Genomic DNA, 20386 nt, shown 5'->3' with positions numbered 1-20386 from the left:
CATGTGGAAAGCGTTCAGCTTCTTCTCCTGTTGTGTGCGAAGAGTCCGTGACTCGCTGCAGTACAGAAGTATACTCAAGACACAAGCTCCGTAGACCTGGATCATGGTGTGTTCCATCAGCTTCTTGTTGGACCAGAATCTCTCTGCGAGTCTGGAAAACGTGGTAGCTGCTTTGCCAATGCGTCTGTTTTGCTCAATATCGAGAGAAAGAGTGTCGGAGATCGTTGAGCCAAGGTACACAAAGTCATGAACAACCTCTAGTTCGTGCGCAGAGATTGTAATGCAGGGAGGTGAGTCCACATCCTGAACCATGACCTGTGTTTTCTTCAGGCTGATTGTCAGTCCAAAGTCTTGGCAGGCCTTACTAAAATGATTCATGAGCTGCTGGAGATCTTTGGCAGAGTGGGCAGTGACAGCTGCTTCGTTGGCAAAGAGAAAGTCATGCAGACATTTCAGCTGGACTTTGGACTTTGCTCTCAGTCTGGAGAGGTTGAAGAGCTTTCCGTCTGATTTGGTCTAGAGATAGATGCCTTCTGTTGCAGTTCCAAAGGCCTGCTTCAGCAGGACAGCGAAGAAAATCCCAAACAAGGTCAGCGCAAGAACACAGCCCTGCTTCACTCCACTTCAGATGTCAAAGGGGGCTGATGTTGAGCCATCAAAGACAACAGTGCCCTTCATGTCCTCGTGGAAAGACCTGATGATGCTGAGGAGCCTGGGTGGACATCCGATCTTGGGAAGAATCTTGAAGAGGCCGTCCCTGCCGACCAGGTTGAAAGCCTTTGTGAGATCTATGAAGGCTATAAAGAGTAGCTGTCGTTGTTCTCTGCATTTCTCCTGCAGCTGTCTAAGGGAGAATACCATATTGGTGGTGGACCTGTTGGCTTGGAATCTGCACTGCAATTCTGGATAGACGCTCTCTGCAAGTACCTGGAGCCTCTTCAGTGCAACTCAGGCAAACAGCTTTCCTACAACGCTAAAGAGAGAGATGCCGTGGTAGTTATTGTAGTCACCCCTGTCGCCTTTGTTCTTGTACAGCGTGATGATGTTTGCATCCCTCATGTCCTGTGGTACTCCACCTTCTCTCCAGCAGAGGCAGAGGATTTCATGCAGCTCAGTGGTGATGATCTCTTTGCAGCACCTTAGGACTTCAGCAGGGATGCTGTCTTTCCCAGGTGCCTTGCCAGAGGTGAGGGAGTTCAGGGCCACTGTTTCAGGTGGATTTTGCTCAAAATTCTTAATGAAGATAAAAATCCTCACTATGAACAAAGACCATCTATAAAGGTGAAGTTCAAAAATATTCATGTCAATGAAAAGTGATAAAAACCAAGATGACATTCAAATACAGTGTTCATTTGTAAGGTAAAATTATTCATCCAATGGCATGAAGCAAAGGGGCTGTTCATTTTATTTGCTGCTTGGTTGTTGTTGTGTGTTTTTTAATGTGCTCATAGTTCTTGATGGAGAACAAGATGCAAGTAATCGGTTTTCTTTTTAAAGATTTTCTGAAACAGAATAGAATGTATCATACATGTCCACACACAGTCCACAGTACAGCACAGAAGCTCCTTACTGTCAGTAAACTGACAGTAAACTGACATGGGTGGGAGGAAATGAGAACTGCAGCAGCAAGTTCAATCCCCCAACATAAGCACATTCAGTTGCACATGCCAAGAGATCCCTTGAATGTACAACTGTGCATAAACAGGACTCTCAAAACACCCTTAAAAAACAGGATTCTTGGTCATATAAAAAGAGCCCTCTGCCCATACTGTTGTACAGAGACAAGAGTTAAGCAAGCCTAAGCCTATGTATTTTCCTTTGGCTTAAATGCACCTAACTCTGAACTCGATGGTGTATTGGAATCACGGAAGATCTGGCAAGGAGGTTGATGTGGTGTTAGCAGTGGCCCCTTTAAGGGTAAGGCCTGGGCATCCAGCAGAGTGTGCTGCACAGCTGCAGCCACTTGAAGGCAATAGGGCCCTCAGGGACATAAGGAGCACCTGAGGCAGGAAGGGTTTGTAGGTTGTAGAAGGAGTGCAGGTTGGTGAGGAGACTGACTTTGGAATCTGACCTTGGAATGTGACTTGGCTTTTTGACTTTGGACTCTGACTTGGATACTCTGACTGATTTGACTGGCTTACTTGGAATCTGTGGACTGGAACTGGACTCTGACTTTTGCTTGCTGCACTGGTGAGTTTAACAAGGGAAACTAATCAGCCTTAAGTGGGCACAAGGCCCAGTGGGGAGAAGTAGTGGCAAGACAGATGGTGGCTTCCAACATGCAGTGGTCCCTATCTACCAATGTTAAGTCTGCACATGGAAGTAGGATTCCACTTATAAATCACACCCACTGTAAATACAAGGAACTGTTGAGGGAGGAATCCTCCACATCCTGTAATTTGGTTGGCATCATTTCTCCCCAAACCAGAGATTCATGCCTGTACTCACAGAGTCCCCTCTAGGTTGGAGACAGACAATAGTCTCTTTCAAAAAGTTGAGGGTGGCATGACCAAGCCATTGGAAACTTCCAAATGGGCTCCTTGTAATGCCAGTCAGTTGTGGCCTTCCTACTTGCAGTCACATGTAGAATTACAGTATTCCTTCTACACTACAGTTGTTTTAGCATGTTCTAGAGACACAGGCTATAGAGACTAGGCTATATTGGGCTACTCTGTTTTGCCCTTCCTATTTCTGTTTAGGTCTGTTGTGAATCTGGGCATGCATCTCTTCAAAAAGAGGGAACAGTAGCACCAGCATCACCACCTATGGTCTTCACCCTGATGCACTGCTGCTCTAAACAACCTCAGATTTTCTGCATTCCAGATGTGACTGTTTAAAAACAAGGAAACCACAGGAGAACAATGGATGGATGGTGACATCAGGCAAACCCCTCGTGAAGTGTGAGTGAACAACTGTGACAATCCCAGACTAAAAACCGATAGAAGTGTCCTTTGCCACCCATCATATGCAGTATTATTAATAATAATAATAATAATAATAATAATAATAATATTATCTGTCCCACTGTGGTCTCTGGTCAAAGAGTTTTTGTTTTTTTTTACTATTTCCAAATCTTGCAAAACCCATTTGACCAGAGACAACAGCAGGTCAAAAGAAAATAGACAATATATTAAGGGCAACAATAATTATATTATGCCACATTCCATTCTTTTAAAAACTATTGTTTGTTTCCAGTCTCAGTGAAGATGACTTTTCCCCTCCAATCATCTGTTTGGCAGGGATAAAGGGGACCGGATAATCCATGGGTGCTAGTGCTCTTGTTGCTTTCTGGCACTGGGGCAGTGTCTGACTGATGCAAAAATATGTATGATAATTTCATGGAACCACACTATACAGTACTGGTACTGTTGCCACAGATGGAGAAACAAAAGAAAAAAACTGTAATATTTTCTTTTTCAAAGCTTGCTGTACAGTTTCTAGAAAGATCTCAAAAGCACACAAAGGTCTAATCTTCATTCATTTCCCCCAGAGAATAATAGATCAGTCAGTGCCCTGATGCTGTTTTAATAATGTACAATTTACAATTCATTGGTTACTAAGCGCTCAGAGTATAATTAATTTCCACAGACCCTTCCTGTGAATTCACACAGTCTAGAGTACAATAAGGAAAGTAGGGAGGAAAAAACAATCTTCTCTCTCTCCCCCCCCGCCCCCCAACAAAACAAACCCTGGATTCCAAGCCATCTGTGTGATTTTGACAAGCAGTTGCTGTGTGCTACTGACTGGGAAGAGGGGGTTTGATTTCCTCTCACTCGCTACATATATGTTACTGGGAGGCAGCAGAATGTGGTACAGCAGACACTGTTGACAGTGTCATGGGAAGGGATCTGATCAAACCACATTAGTCTAGTTGCCAAATCACACAGTCACATTAGCATCATTCTTTCAAGGCACAGCTGTTCTGCTCCTTCTGGATGTGAGATGTGTGTGGCCCACCCTTTTGGTCCCAGGATGTGTGTGGCAAACACTGGAACACAAGCTGGGGTGAAGGAAGCAGCAATTCTAAAGGATAAAAGGCAAGTTGTGACCATTCAGTTTTCACACTGACCAACGCCTTTTCTTTCAGAGAGTCTTTCTCTGTTACTCAAACAGCAGCTGTAATTGTGGGAAACTCTGGATGTATGGATAGCCATTCACACTAAAGAGGGGGTGTAAAAGGGGAGGCAGCAAAGCAATGGATGAGGCACTGACTGCATTGATTACTGCACATCTCATGCCCAAACCTCTTCTAAACACATTACTCAGGTTCCATTGAAGTATATAGGCAACAGGAACAGATACTTCCTGTTTCACAGTTTATGTGCTTAGGGATTACACTGCATATGTTCAGTGAGAGTGTACACAAGGAGCTTTCCCCAACATTCCTGAGAACAAGAGCAGCCCCAGCACATGCAGAATGTCATGTGTATCTTGGAGCTTCACAAATCTTCCCAGAGATGCTAAGGGTCATTAGAAAAAGGAATTGAGAACAACACTGCTGATATTATTGTGTTGCTATATAAAACAATGGTGGAGTCACATATGGAATACTCTGTACTGTTCTGGCTGCATGTCTAAAGAAGGGCATTGGAAGAGGTGCAGAAGAGGGCTACCAAACAGTGGCATTCCAGAGGGGGGCAAAACGCCAAGTTCTTCAGGCACCTTCATGCCCACGTAAAGTGGCCCCTCCACTTCACCTTCAGAGCCATTCACAGCTGTGAAACCCAAGTGGAGGCATCTTCTCCACTTTGCTTTCATAGCCATGAATGACTCTGAAGGTGGGGGGCAGCTGCTTTACAAGGGTGTTCAGCTGCCTGAAAAACTTTGTCCCCCCTTTGGGAATGCTACAGCTATCAAAGTGATTAGAGGGCTGGAGCACATTCCTTAGGAGAAAAGGCTACAACGTTTAGAACTTCTTAGCTTGGAAAAAGAGGAGATGGGGGGGGGCATGATTGAGACATAGAATTATGCAGGGTGTGGAGAAGAGACTGAGAGGACAAACAGAAGTTTTTCACCTTCTCTCACAATACAAGAATCGGGAGTCATCCAGTGGAGCTGATTGGTATGAGATTTAGGATGGCCAAAAGAAGTTACTACTTCAACAATACATAAATTAGACTGTGGAATTCAATGCCACCAGATGTGGTGATGGCCACTAGCTTGGATGCCCTTAAAAGTGCATTGGGCAAATTCACGGAGAAGAGGTCTATCAATGGCTACTAGACATGCTGGCTATGGACTGCCTCTAAGTTCAGTGGCAGTGTGTCTCTGGATACAGGTTGTGGAGAAACTATGCTGGAAGAGAAATATGCCTGATTCTCTTGCTTGTGGGCTTCCTAGAGAGGTAACTCTGTTTTCAGCATGTTCTGGCCAGCCTGTTAGTTTGAAAACATTCAGGTGAAAACAAATGGAAGGAAACAGATGCAAAAGTGAGGAGGAAGAAGAAAAGGAGAGCTCCAAGACTGCTGCACTGCCTTCTTGATTGCCCAGCTGCTATTTTAAATTGCCAGGTGAATGAGAAGGAGGAGGTGATGGCAGCAGCCAACAAGAAGGGGGCTGCAATGTAGGGTGCTACCTCAATTAAATCAAGGGGGTGAGATGGGACACTGGCAGGGGTCATGGATCCATGCCATTTTGGGGCAGTGGATCCCCTAGAGTTGACCCTATATACCCTACATTTGAGGCATTTTATTTTTTCCAGCCAGTTTTTTTAAATTTACTATAATTCAGCGGTTCTCACACTGTGGGTCCAGAACCCACCAGTGGGTCATGACCCAATTTTTGTTGGTCATAAAATTAACAGAGCAGACTAGGGCAGGAGGTCTGGTCTAGAGGGTAGAGCCTCCATTTGCCTGAAGATTAACATCCACAAGGTCGCCAGTTCGAGGCCACCGGCACCGTGCGACCTTGAAGCAGCTGGCAAGCTGCAGCTGAGCTGTTCCATCTGCTCGGAGCGTGGGAGGATGGAGGCCAGAATGTTAAACCAGATCAGAGTGTAACAGCTTGAATGTGGTGGTTCTTGAAAGAGAGAACCTTCTTTCAATTTGTAAAAATCCCTGTGTAGATTTAATAAGCCTGCCTGTGTAAACCACCTTGAATAAAGTCTTGAATAAAGACCAAGAAAGGCGGTATATAAATACTGTATATTATTATTATTTATTATTAGGCTATGTGCATTGATTAAACAAGCTGCTACCTGGGGGGGAACACTACTGTCCATCACCATTATAGCCACACCTCTTGAGATTTATAAATCAGGCAGCAGCTTCTAAGGCAAGGTGGACCAACTTTGGGTAGCTGGGAGAGCACATGACCCTTGTGTGACCCCTGGCTGTGCCAACCCAGAAGAAATTAGCAGTGACATGATGATGTCACCACCAATTACTTCCACTTTCTGAGCAGCCGAAGTCATTTGGCAGGCTCAGGACACAAGTGGCAGAGGTGGTGGTGGGTGCGGCGAGCCTTTTTGATTTCCCTGCTACACCGTTCCAGCTTCTCTTTCTCCAAAACAGAAGCTGGAATGGAGCAGTAGGGAGACCAGAAAGCCACTGAAGTGGAAGGAGGCCAAGGGGCTGCAGTCAGGCTTTTAGGGGTCACCAGAAGGGCTTTGCGGGCTGCATACTGCTCATGGACCATGAGTTGGACCAGCATGCTCTAGGGCCTCTAAAAAGTTTGAGATCAACTGCTATAGTTGTTTACTATGTGTCTCTGGCTGGCCTGCTGTTTCATTCTGTGTTCTTTTATATGTTAATTGTTTTGTTTTAGTGTATTTTTAATTTTTTTATTGTTTTTAATTGTTCCTGTAAGTTGTCTTGCATGTCTCCAACTGGATGGGGAAAGGCAAGGCAGAACTATTTTAAACAAATAAGGCTGAAATTCTATACACACTTACCTGGGAGTAAGTCCCACTGGAGTAAATGGGGCGTACTTCTGAGTAGACATGCATAGGGACTGCTCTGTGAATATTTTCTCTTTTTCTATAATGTGTATTTTTGGGGGATTCCGAAAATTCCTGGATGGAAGAGAAAAATGTTATTTCAAAAAGGATCGAAATGTTACAAATAAATAAATCTGTGTGTGCCAAAACACTAAGCTGATATATTATTGTGGCAGCCTTCCACAATAGACTCTCTGCCAAGCAAAGATAAAAATATATTTGCCAGTTGTATAATTTATTAGAAATGTATTTATTCTTTGAATTTTTTTCCAGATCTTCCATCCTTGTATCTAAGGAAGAATGTGAATTGTCTGAAACAAAGCACCTTTATCATACTGATCTCAGAACACAAGTGTCAAAATATTACATTATTCAAATACAATTAAATATATAGACAAGTTATTAATCACAGGGGGGAGAGGCCCACAGGTCTGTGTGAACTTTCTTATCTGAAGAGAGACATGGTTATATTTACTCTGAGGGCTCTTCCAAATGCAGGTGGTGTGATGAGAAACCTGTAGGACCCATAGCTCAACCTGCCAAAAGATATTGCCCCAGAAACACTCCTATTGTGAGAAAATCTTATTGTAGCTTTCCAAAATGAGGGTTCCAGCTTGCTGATATTTTACTATTACTGGTCAAATCCAACACAAGAACTTAACTTGTTAATCATTTCACTGGGCTCTAGGAAACCTCCAGAACCAAACCACACATTATGTTAAAGATGTCATTGGCCATGACGCACTTCACTTTGGTTTACTAAATAGAAGCCGTAGGGGGGTAGGGGCTGATTTGTATCAGGACTGTGCCTCCCACCGCTTTTAAAATGCCATTTACTACCTCTGACAAGGCTGTCCTCTGGCTGCAAGGACTGCAGTGCCAACCCTCCTTCCATTACATGAGGACAGAGATAGCACTGCAGATGGCTGGAGCTAGGATAGCACTAGCCATCTGCAGCATTACAAACATGGGAGAAGACCTCCCATCTGGAGGCAGTCTGTGTTTCTTGTTTTGTATGATGAAATGGTTTCAATGTACTATGGAAGAAAAGCATACTTACTTCCAGACAGATCTTGTTGAAATGGTGGCTGTTTGGAAAAAGGATGATGGAAACGGAGATTCAAAGGGTTGATTCAGCTGCAAGCAGCACAGTATCCATGACCCATTAAGATTCCCATTAACACCATTTTAGGTTTCAGAACAGGGTAAGATTCATAGCAATGTTCAAAGGCCTGTTTTTGCAAGATTAATTGCCAAAAATCACTGTATTTTAAAAGCATTTGTTGTAGTTATTTCCATACTTAATAATGACCAAATATGCTTTAGCTCCTGAGGAATTATTTGTAACATGTAACACGGGGATTGCACGGCTGCCTTTCTGTCTTCCCTATCAAGCCTTTCTAAACCACATAGTGTCTAGGTCACTATGAGCGCAAACCAGAGCACGCCTTGGGCTGGCACAAGTGCACTCCTCTCGCCCTGCAATGTCACAAATGTGCGGTGAGGCATGTGTGCACCACCAAGCGAGGAGGGAGGCCAGCGCATGGATATGCACCATGCTCTAGAGGCAAACACAAGCCCTGCAGGCCAGCACAACAGGTAAGGTCATGCCAGCCCAGTCAGACTAGCACAGCGGCTTGGGGAAGGTGAGGGAGGGTGGGAAGAAGGCATTCCAGGGTGCATGGAGGGCAGGCAGGCTACAGTCGAGCAGGGTGTGGGGCCAGGATCCGACACTTGTGCCAGGTCCTAAACCTGGTCGCGGGCAATCCGGGGCAGCTCAGGTCTGTGGCACCTTTTGAGGTGGTGCAGATCCAAGTAGCTCCAGTGGAGCTGCTGCAGTGTTACCCGGGGTAAGGGGAATGAATTTCCCTTGCCCTGGGCTGAGGTGTTGGCAGCCCCAACCCTACTCTGGCCTGCTTGCTTCAGGGCAGGTTAGGGTTGGGCTACCTGCTAGTTATGGAAATCATCTGCACCTAAGTTTTCTTTTTATTTAAGAAAATAAATAAATAAAAGTTTATTTTATTTATTAAACATAAATACATGTTACATTTTTCCCCTAGTAGCATCTGCTTGTGTAATGGATAAATCAAAATGGGAACACTGAATGGGTGATGGGAAGGTAACACTAAAGGTATTTTTTCATCAAAGTTTCTTACAATTTTATCAATTAAAACAAATGACTTGTTGAAATTTAAATTAAAACTGCTGCCATTGAAGGGCAACAAAACACCATTTTTATCAAAAGTGGTGAGTTTTTTTTAAACTAGGTGGATAAACCCGCAAGCATCCAATAGCAATATGTGGAGGCATCTTTTATTCAATCCCACGTCTCTAAATCACATTGTATCCTAGTTTGACCTTGGGTTTATTTCCTGCTGACCTGACTAATCTTAGCAGAGTGTATACTAAAATCAAGCATGCAAACACTCATTAACGCAAATAACCTTAATAAGGTATCAACAATCAACCATACAAGGTCAACAGTGGGACTCAAGATCATCAACGCAAAAAGTCTCCTAAGAACAAGGAGTGTGTTTAATAACAGCTACTGAAATGACTCAGACAGTGAGTCATCAATATCGCAAGACATGGCAGGTGAGTTTATGGTTCTTCCAACATCAAATACCTAGCAGCTCCAATGAACAAACCATCCACAGCTGTCATCTCCCATGATCTGGAGCATATTCACTGATCACAGCTGTGTGATTTCAGGTAACATGCTTCTGTTGTTTAGTTTTGTTTAACATTGTTAAATATATAGTCAGACCATCTGCACAGTATTTTTTTAAATTGGAAATTACAGCCATAACTTCCTTTTTATATGTCAATAAACTAAACAGCAAAATTTCAAAGGGATCCTTCTCCACCAAACTCTGAGGCAGAATGTTTGTCCCATGCCACACCATTGCCTAATTGCGCACTAATTGGACAAACGTGATTAAATATTTCAAGATCTTTCCTAATTGCCTCTATTTTAGCTTTCAAATTTGCTTGCCACCAACAAATTTAATGACACTGGTGTCTAGTCATCAGCAAAAAGCCCAAGAGTTGCTCTTTAAAATGTACATAGTCAGAATATTTACTGATTGCACATTGTTGTTTCCAATGTAGCTTAATTAGAAATCCAATCAGTTCTCTAAGTCCAATTATACTTGATTTGTAGATTCAGAGTATGATACATAATGAAGCTAAGCAACTAACGGTAAACGTGCTTGAAATGAAACAAAAAAGAGAAATATTTTAATGCGTCTCTTGTTGTTTTAGAAACTTGAAGTAATATATGATGAAAGTGATCACAACAGGATATATAGACATTTATGACTCACTAGATATTTTTGGCCAAACATGCCTCCATTGTTGAGGCATGTTATGTAGGAATTCTGCTGTAAATGTATGTTATTTTTTACAAGGAACGAAGGATGGAATATATTTTCCTGAATAAGCAGAATTAAATAAGTACTTTTCCTATATAGTGGTTTCACACCATAAGAAATCCTCCAAACTCCTCTCATGACAAATAAATCACATAATAGATACAAGGTATGATTATGGTTTCGAACGCTCACACAGTTCAAAACATAACATTTATCCGTACAAAAGGAAATGTCTCACTTGCTTTTATAGCTTTTTAAGGGATATCTAGAAACTTTTAAATATTTGTTTATTTTATGAGTTTATATCGAGCTCTTTATTCAAATTCACAAAGTATTTTAGGACTTTGATGGTCCACTTGGATCCCCCACCAGCAAACAGCATGCAGTGGTGCTGGCATGGGTTCTGTTGGCTGCTATCGGCTGGCTGGGGACCTTGACATGATAGAGAGGTAAGTAAAAGAAATGTTTACTTCCCTACTATGCCACACCATGGTCACTGTTGGGTCTACTCAGATCTCTGTCAGCCTTTTGGCTGGTGAACTTCTGATCCAAGAAGGCATGTCAAGGCCTAGTTTGGAGCATAGGATATCAGTGGCACCATTGACACAGATACCTGCCTTCTGCAGTCTCCTAACGTGCCTCCTAGCAGCCTCAGTCCCTGCCCGATCTCCCCTCTCCCTGCCCCAATCCTCCCCCTACCCTCCCATAGTCAACTCTTCCCCTGTGTGAACTCACCAACAATGGTGTGCGTGCAGTCACCAGCCCTTTGCACATGCAACCTCATTGTACTCTTCACTGCAGCTGCAGTGCCAACAGAGAGGGCCTTCCACTGACAGAATAGTTCCCTCCATTGAAGGTGCCCATAGGATTGGGCTGTGAGTATGCATTATTTAAACAGGATTGTTTGGGGATGTATGACAAAATTTGCACAGAAGGAGGGACCGTAATTAGGTGAGGATGGCAAGGCAAGGAAGCAACAGCCTCCACCTTTTATTTCAGTATCTGAAAAATCCAATGGTTTCCAAGAACAGAAGCACAGGTATGAGTGCCATAAAGAGTGGAAAGAAAATCTTACTCTGAGAGGTTCCTCTTCCCCAGGGCTGGCCCATCCATGAGGCAAACTGGGCAGTCACCTAAGGCAGCAGATTGGAGGTGCCAACACTGTCCACCTACTTGCCTCCATTGTTCTTCCTTGTAATGGAAAAGGAAGAAGGGGACAGAGGTGAAGAGGAAATGTGGAGGGAGAAGAGTGTGGAGCTGCAGCATTGGTGAGCAAGAGGAGCAGAGGCTGGCACATCATCAGGCAAGGAAGCCTGTGTTTGGCATGCCACCTCAGGCATCAGGAGGTCTTGGGATGGCCCTGTTATGCCCTAGGCATACTGGTTGTCCTGTTTGCCTGCATTATATCCTGCTTATACTTCTTATGAATAAATAGGTATTAGGAGGACACCAAAGCCTCCAGCCCTCTCTCCCTCCCTCTCCCAAGTGTTGACAATTCCAGGGTCGATGCTACAGAATTCTTAATTCCTTTGCATGAGAGAGAGAGGGAGTCCTGGAGGCTTTGATGTCCTCCTAATACCTATTTATTCATTTAAAAAAAATATAAGCAGGACACAATGGTGGCAAACAGCACAACCCCTAATCTGCTTCTGAGGCCCAAATGTCAACTGCTCCTCAAGGCTGCTTGAACTCAATAAATAGTCTCTATTAAAATTATAAAACCTTATGGCTCTATAAGGAATGGAGCCACTGTATAGATTAGTTTAGCAGTATTATAAATAGAAGCAAGCAGATCCACAAAGTAAATACTACTTTTGACTTATGCAAACCTAGTTATTAAAAGCTGTGTTTTTACTCCCTCTGAAAAGACTGCATGGATGGCCTTCATCCTTGCCCTCAGAAAGGGCCTTTATGCTTCCGTTTTGAATCGATAATGTGGGGGCTCAACACCAGATATGTGATGGAATACAACTCTGGATGAAGACAGTGCAACTTAGGAAAATGTAATGGTGTCATGTTCATTGGCAAATTACTGCAGCTGCATAAAGCAACTAATATATTTGAAATAAAATGAATAAAACTATTTCCAATGTTGTGGTAACAAATCTGGAAGTATCAGTGGGCTCATACTAATGCCAGCTTTGTTAGATGCCCAGTGATGCAGATAGTTGTTATCAAGAATAAAAGAATAGTACAGGCATTGGAAAACAAATGATGTTCACATGGTACAAGGACAGGGGATGTACAAATGTCCCAGATCATTTCAGAATGTATTCAAAAGTGAAAACCTTTGGCAATAAATGGTTTGACATGGAATTCCTTTCAAAAGAAAAAAAATTAAGTATTGCCTTTTTTGATACTGATAAGTCCAGTTTTCTTTTAACGTAGCTTGATATTAATTGTAAGTGATGTAACTGTCATCGTCCAGTAATAAATTCTGGGTGCAGGAATTTTGACACCAGAACTACCCTAGCCCAAATGCCTTCTCCATTTATTGCAAGGTATACTAGGAAACTGATGCATCCAAGAATTGATTTGCCCATTAGAATGGGTCCTTTCTGACTAAATCGGTGCAAGACTGTCACACAAATAGGAAGCCTGTTGTCTCACTTTTACTTGGTGGTGTCTGAGACTGAGGTCGGAACCTAGCCCAGGGGTGTCCAAACATTTTGGCAGGAGGGCCACATCATCTCTCTGACTCTGTGTTGGGGGCCAGGGGAAAAAATTAACATTTAAAATTTTAATAAATTTACATAAATGAATTTATTTGTGATGGAACTTATATGAATGAATGAAGGTCTTGCAGTAGCTCAAGGCCTATAAAAGGCCTTGCACAAAGCAAGACCAGCCTTTCCTTCACTGCCACTGCTGCATCATAGGCGTGAATCAGCAAGTAGTGGAGGGAGCCCTCATCCCACAGCTCAGGTGAGAGGTCGAACAGTCATCCTCATGCTGAGAGCAGTTGCATTGGGCCAGCACAGGCTCCAGCAAGTCTCCAGAGGGCCAGAGGCTCGTCGGAGACTGGGGGCTCCCCAAGGACCTGATTGGGAGCTCCCGAAGGTGGCAAGTGCCCACCAGGCCAGGGTTTGGGCACCCCTGACCTAGCCTAATGAACAACTGTGATGAGGAGGTCTCAGAGTCTTCTTGAGAGGCATAAAGGGTGTACAACATCACCCCCTGCAGTTGGCAGCAAGTATGAATCTGTTTGGTAGAAATACTAGTCCAGTGGGCCCACTGTATCCGCGGGTTCAGGACCTGCAGATTTCACTATCTGCTGGTTCCAAACCTGAGGGGTTGGCCAGACATGTATCCTCCAGAGGCAACTAGAGCTTTGCTTTGGTTGCCTCCGAAGGGTGTTCTGAGGGCTGTGGAGGCCAAGGGCAGAGAACAAAGCTCCAGTTGCCTCCGGAGGATTAGAGGGCCTGAGACGCATGGATTTCATCATCTGCAGGTTTCAGTATCCGGGGGGGGGGGGTTTCCTGGAAGGGATCCCCCATGGATACCAAGGGCCCACCTGCCAGGTCAAGAGGACAGAAATTTTTTTCATATCTAGATCTAGATGGAATGATGATGATGGGTGATGAATGATGATGATGTGAGATCCCACCAGTTCTTAAACTCTTATGTAGAGTTCAAACTAGTGAGCATCCAAAAATCCCAATCCAAACATCTGGTGGGCTCGGATACTGATGACGCTGATGCTAATGATGATGAAATATTTATATACTGCTTTTGAACAAAAAGTAGTTCACAAAGCAGTTTCCATAGTACACCACAGAATATATCCAAACATAAGAAGCTGCCTTGTCCCAATTCAGGTTATCTATTGAGACCAGCACTGTGAATACTGACTGCCAGGATTTCAGACAGGGATCTTTCCTCCCGTATCTGAAGATGCCAGGGACTGAACCTGGAACCTTTGGCATGCAAGGCATGTATTCTACCACTGAGCCTCTCCCTAGGAATAGGTGTCCATAGCCTTGGCCTGGCAGTCAGATACATTATTTTAAACGCTGAAATAGAATGCTTGAAATCCAGCTCCTCACAGTAGACAATATTCAATATTTTCCTGTGTGCATTCAAGCATAAACATTTCTTCTGCCTTCATTCTTTTACTTTTTGATTTTCTTCAGATGGCAGTGCTTGCATAGGAACATTGTGCCGCACAGTGCTCAATTCTATACTATTAAAATGCAGCCCTTGCCTTTTCATTTCATTCTGTTTATAGTGTATTGCTTTGATTGATTAATGTCTCCAACTTCGCTAAAATGCTAATCATAGATTTTTCAAAAACCTCAGAAGTTCAACGTGCAGCGATGTGGCACCAGCAAGGCGAGGTGGTGGGGAGTCCTTCATTAATATTGAATTTCCTTCATTTATTCTCCAAAGTATTTTCTGCTTTCAGAATGTAACCAGTCATTTTGACTTTTTTTATTTTACAGCTGTGAGCCAATAGGAAGACTCATTTCCTTCCAGACAGATCAAAGGGAATGAATTCAAAAATCTAGAGCATGGTTTGCTCTCCCACATGTTTGCCCGTATGCCGAACTCTGAATGTATCATCCCACCATACATCTGGAACATCCATTTGATTGAATTCATTTACACAATCACCTATGGTGCCCATAGGAAAAGGCCCAGCACACACTTAATTCCCAGAGTGAGCTACATTTATGCCAGTATGTCAAAACGGATGTGGGTGACTTCAAAAGTTGTAGGTGAAATGCACGCTTTGCCAGAGGCTAATGCTAATGGCACTTAGCATGGGTTGAGCATTTTGTCATGGCCACCTTGTACTGAGAGAATAAACCCATAGCCTTGATAAAATTGCAAGAACAACAGATTATAACGTAAATAAAATACAGGCATCCCCCACTCATTTGACAGGTTAGGGACTGGAGCAGTGTTGAAAAGCAGAACCCAGTCTTTTTTAGTTTACAAATTTTGCTTGCAATGCTTTTTTTAGCTAGCAAACTGCAAATAAATTTTTTATCTTGCAAATTCCTGCTGTCATACAAAATGCTTTGTAAATGGACTCTCATTAACGCCTTTGGGAGTGGGAATAGACCCGGAACTAAAGTAGGCATGTGCATGCTCTCTCTCTCTCTCTCTCTCTCTCTCTCTCTCTCTCTCTCTCTCACACACACACACACACACACACACACACACACACACACACACACACACACCAAAAGAGTTTGAATCACCATGTCATATGCAAATCAATATGGGGAAGGGCAATTTTAGCCTTTAGAACACCAGAGAGAGGTTGAAAGAGCTGAACATGTGTTGAATGAATGAGTTCCGGGTACTATTGAAATGTGTTGAAAGAGCGAATTGTCAGAAAACAAACCCTCAAAAAGCAGGGGATACCTCTACAGGAACAATCTACCCTGGAGAAGAGTTGGCCAAAGATTCCATGGAACTCTTCTCTGGAAAGAAAACTGATAACTAGCTGAGTGTAAGGACACAACATGGGCCTTCCTCTCTATACCTTGACAAATGTACTGTGATGTGCAGAATGGGAGCAAAGGACCAGTGAGGGAGACAGAGGAAGGAAAGGGGGCTTCATTGGTCCCTGTCCATGCGGAGATGATTGTATCCTAAGTTTGTAGCCCACATAGTTTTAGAGAACATGGTTGGCAACCTTCAGTCTCGAAAGACTATGGTATAAGCCTACAGCACCCAGTATTCCCATGAGGTCTCCCATCCAAGTACTAACCAGGCCTGACCCTGCTTAGCTTCCAAGATCAGACAAGATCAGGGATGTGCAGGGTAACAGTTGCTGCAGTAGAGAACATATGCAACTTAAATTGTATTACAAAGGAAGGATCAATGGGTAGGAAGAATTAATGTCAACATGGGTGCTAATTCACTGGCTACAAAGAGACCTACAAATTTAGCACTAGCACTGAGACATTTCTTATGCTGCAATCCTAAACACAAGAGTGGGTTGTATTGAACAAAATGGGGCTTACTTTTGAGTAAACATGTGTATAGGATTTAATTATACATAAATAACAATAACATTTTTCATAAATAACTCTTTAGCATTTGTTAACATAGCATATATGTATACATTTGGTAGGTTCCTGGCTTTATCTTTCTCCTTTATAATAAGGTCTGACCCTCTTTAGCATTCAACAAGAGTCTAATGAGCCATGCAGGCTTCTTTAAGTTCTTCTTTGTTGCAGATGTCTGACACTAATCTATGCCATTTATTCTAATAATAAGCAAATCAGCTGGTATTTGGTGCAATGAAAATATACTAAATTTGCTTCACTGGTGTAGCAATTTCATACCAAGTGTTTTCGCTGTACAGGATAGCAGACGTTGAGTGAGATCTCTGCTCATGCACAGTTCCTTTGCCTGGTTTCAGCATCTTCCCTCCCTCCCTGTACTCCTCTACCGCCCCCCCCCCACTATCCCATTCCCAAGGGTCCTCAGGAGTGACTTTTTGGTGGGTGGAGGGGTCTGTAGTATTGAAAAGGGGGTGCAAAAATTCCTTTCTCTGAATTTCCTTCCTCTCATGTTGTTGGATCCAACCCAAAGAAATTGCAAAAAACTGTTTTATTCTGGAGAGCTGATTTTAGGATGAGATTTCCATTTTCCATGCCAGTGATTTGCAACCTTTTTCATCTCACGGCACGCTGACAAGGCACTAAAATGGTCAAGGTTCACCATCAGTTTTTTTTTTACAATTGATGAGGCACACTACGCTGCCGGTGGGAGGCTCGCATTCCCCAATGGCCCTACTAATAAATAACTAATAAATAACCCACCCCCAAATTCCCACAGCACACCAGCAGACCATTGGCAGCACACCAATGTGCCATGACACACTGGTTGAAAATCACTGCTCCAAGCTGTTAAGGTTCATTTTATACATTCTAAAGGCTAAACTATTACCGTAGATATTCACCTATAGGGCAATAAATTTGTCCCAACAGATAGCTCCTGAATCTACTCTTCGCCTTATCTGCGGGCCACTCAGGGTCAGGGCTGTTTCAGGCACACTGTGGAGCAGCTGTGGTGCTGCTGGGGAGGGTGGCATGCCACCTGCTCCCCCACCGCACGCAGGGAGCCTGACAGAGCTGCTCAGCTCGTCTGCCGCTCCCTCCTTCCCACCTGGAGCAGGGAGACTGATGGAGCTGCTCTGCTCGCCTGCCTGCCTGCCTGCCTGCCTGCCTCCCTCCTCGTTGCTGCTCCTGGGCATTGCAGTCCCGGCCGCTCAGGCTCCCCGAGCCTGGTCTCCTTGGCTCTGACTTCCTCCTCCTCCGCCCCTGCTAGTCTTTGCAAGGACAGGAAAGGAGAGCAGGAGCCTGGAGCACATCCCATGCGTGTCATCAGTGGGGCTTACTCCCAGGAAAGTGCACATAAGATGGCAGCCTTTGAGCCCAAGCCTGTGCATTCCTACTCAGAATTAAGTTCCATTATTGTCAATGGGGCTTACTCCCAGGAAAAGATTGTAGCTTGAAGGTAGGGAGAGAGATGGGAAGGCTGCTTCTTCATGCGGAGTCTACAGCTCTACATCTGCTTCTTCCGAGCAAGAGGGAGGAGGGGAGCCACCCACACTCACTCACTCCCTCCCTCCCATCCGCCTCCACACCTGCACTGCCTGCTTCTCTCTGCCCTTCAGCCCCTCTCTTCGCTCCACCAGCCTTCACTCTGTTGTACTGTTTTCTCCCCCTTCTCTTCTCCCTTCCCCACTGTCTCTCTTTCTCTGCCCCCTATTTACAAGCCATGCAAACTGACCAGGAAACCCCCTGACAGCCTTGATCCTGCTGTAAATCAAGAGGAGGAAACAGCCCTCAGACCAGGTGAGGGTGGGCTTGTTGCAGCTGCAGGATGCACCTTCCCTGAAAGTGGAAACACTCCCATCAAATGTCTCACAAACTACAATTCAGAGCACCATTACTTAGGAATAACACCCAGGGAAAGCAATGGGTCTGCTTCTGAGTAAATAGGGTTTCAGTTATGTGCAGCTGCACTTGGTCACAGCCATTTGCTGTTGCTTGTCTCTGCTGTGAATTGAATTGCACACTCCCAGTTGTGTTAAAAGTTGTATGTTATATGTAGAGCTACTGGCTTAAGAGCAGAAGACTCTGGTTTTGCACTGTTTTGCATCAGAAGTGTCCTGAGAAATTCTGAGTGATAGATCACATTTTATGTCTTAGTTTTTTTCCTATGCTGGTCTTCAATCACTGGTTCATACATGAATTGATCACCAAAAACTAGCTATTGGTGAGGCTTTCACAGTCAACTATTTACCTCCCTTCCTGCCTTGCTGGCCCTGCAAGGCATTCTGGAGCACTGCCATTATTCCATTCTCTTTCAAGTACCCCTAAAGGTCCTGTTGAGTGCCCCTGGGGGTACATGAACCCCAGGTTGGGAACCACTGTTCTATTAGTATGTTGTTTACAGTGCAGTTACTCTTTGATAGTGTTTACAAAAAGATGGTGACCAAAATTTAAAAGTTTATGAATAAAAATGAATCTTATGATCTTTTACTATATTTTTAATAAATTAGAGACTGTCAGTTCTTAGGTAACAATTACTGGTAGGTTATTTTTCAGGATCTGGCCTCGGGTATCAGACAAAACTATAATCAGACACCCCCAAGTTTACAACCCCGACTTATCCGAGGGTCATAGAAAATTCTATGATTCTTGCCTCAAAACCTGCCCTCGACTTATCTGTGAGATCGACTTATAGACGCGTGTCTGCGGTAGTTATTCCATGGAGGTCAGAATTTCTACTTTGTAAGTCTCCAGGATGACCTGTTCTCTGAGTCTGCAGAGTATTTACAGGCACTTAAGGGTGACTGGACAACCATTAACTAGGCAGGATGAAAAAGGCGGAAGCTAGGTTTTGTTGTTTCAGCAACAAAGAAATACACATACAGTACTAAGCTAAGCAAATTAACTTTGCTAGCTCTCCCAGTGAGGTTTTGTCCTTTAAAATAGAAGCTGGGCAGACCTGAGAGAAGCCAAAAGAAGTCAGGTTTATCACATAAATATCTCAAGTGTATCAGAGTTGTTGAACAGTCAGGGTTCTTTTTCCTCTCTCTTCCTCCAAAGAGTGACCAAAAGCAGAAGATGGGCAAAGTACCCTGAGCCACACCCAGAAGAAAAAATGCAATTGTGTCTGGTCTCTGCTGCCAGAAAGGGGGCAAATGTAATAAGTTCACAGGGATGTCAGTTCTTGAGTACCCTGAAATCCTAAGAGAATAGATGCTAATGGAAGAGAAACTCAAGACACTGTATGTTTTGCATTGCATAGCAAAGTATTATTGGCAGAAAAAATAATCCTGGTGTACACAAGCACAACACTTATACTTGATTGTGAAGGCCAAGGATTTAAAACATGACATGTAATTTATCCTAGGTAAATAGAAATTAACTATGCTATAATGCAGGAGTGCCCAAACCCTGGCCTGGGGGCCACTCACAGCCCTTGGGGACCCCCAATCCAGCCCCCAGGGACCCCACAGTCTCCAATGAGCTTCTGGCTCTTCAGATACTTGCTGGAGCCGTGCTGGCCTGACGCAACTGCTCTCAGCGTGAGGGTGACTGTTCAATCTCTTGCGTGAGCTGCGGGCTGAGGGCTCCCTCCACTGCTATTTCAAGTGTGTGATAAGTGTGCTATTTCAAGTGTGTGTGCAGCAGCAGCAGTGAAGGAAAGGCAGGCCTTGCTTTGTGCAAGGCCTTTTATAGACCTTGAGGTATTGCAAGACCTTCATTCATTCTTATAAGTTCCATCTCTAATATATTCATTTATGTAAATGTATTCAAATTTGAAATGTAAATTAATTCTTTTTTTCCCAGCCCCCACCACAGTGACAGAGAGATGATGTGGCCCTCCTGCCAAAAAGTTTGGACACCCCTGCTATAACGCAAGAATTTGGGTACTGTGTGACTTGCATGTATAAAACAAAAATTCTGCTGGATGCATGCTTTTTTCAGGAAACAGCAAAGAGTAGCATTCCCAAGGTGGCCTTTTCAGCTATGATGGTATAAAGGTACGGGTGGGTTTTATTTAAACTTTTTGTGTGTGGGTATAGACGTAACTGGAA

At 43.8% G+C, this 20386-nt stretch overlaps 1 long non-coding RNA gene across 2 annotated transcripts in view; it reads right to left on the bottom strand.

Moving 5' to 3' along the window:
- Positions 1 to 20386, bottom strand: part of LOC136649342 (uncharacterized) — a 151628-nt gene that overhangs the window by 25310 nt on the left and 105932 nt on the right. For both annotated transcript variants that reach the window (XR_010794384.1, XR_010794386.1), the window contains exon 3: positions 6893 to 7012. This is a non-coding gene — a long non-coding RNA (uncharacterized lncRNA). The remainder of the gene's footprint in view (positions 1 to 6892; positions 7013 to 20386) is intronic.

This window comes from Tiliqua scincoides, chromosome 4 (assembly GCF_035046505.1).
Source record: "Tiliqua scincoides isolate rTilSci1 chromosome 4, rTilSci1.hap2, whole genome shotgun sequence".
Classification (NCBI taxonomy): Eukaryota; Metazoa; Chordata; class Lepidosauria; order Squamata; family Scincidae; genus Tiliqua; species Tiliqua scincoides.
Note: the sequence above shows the minus strand (reverse complement) of the source record. Positions and strands in the feature narration are given on the sequence as shown.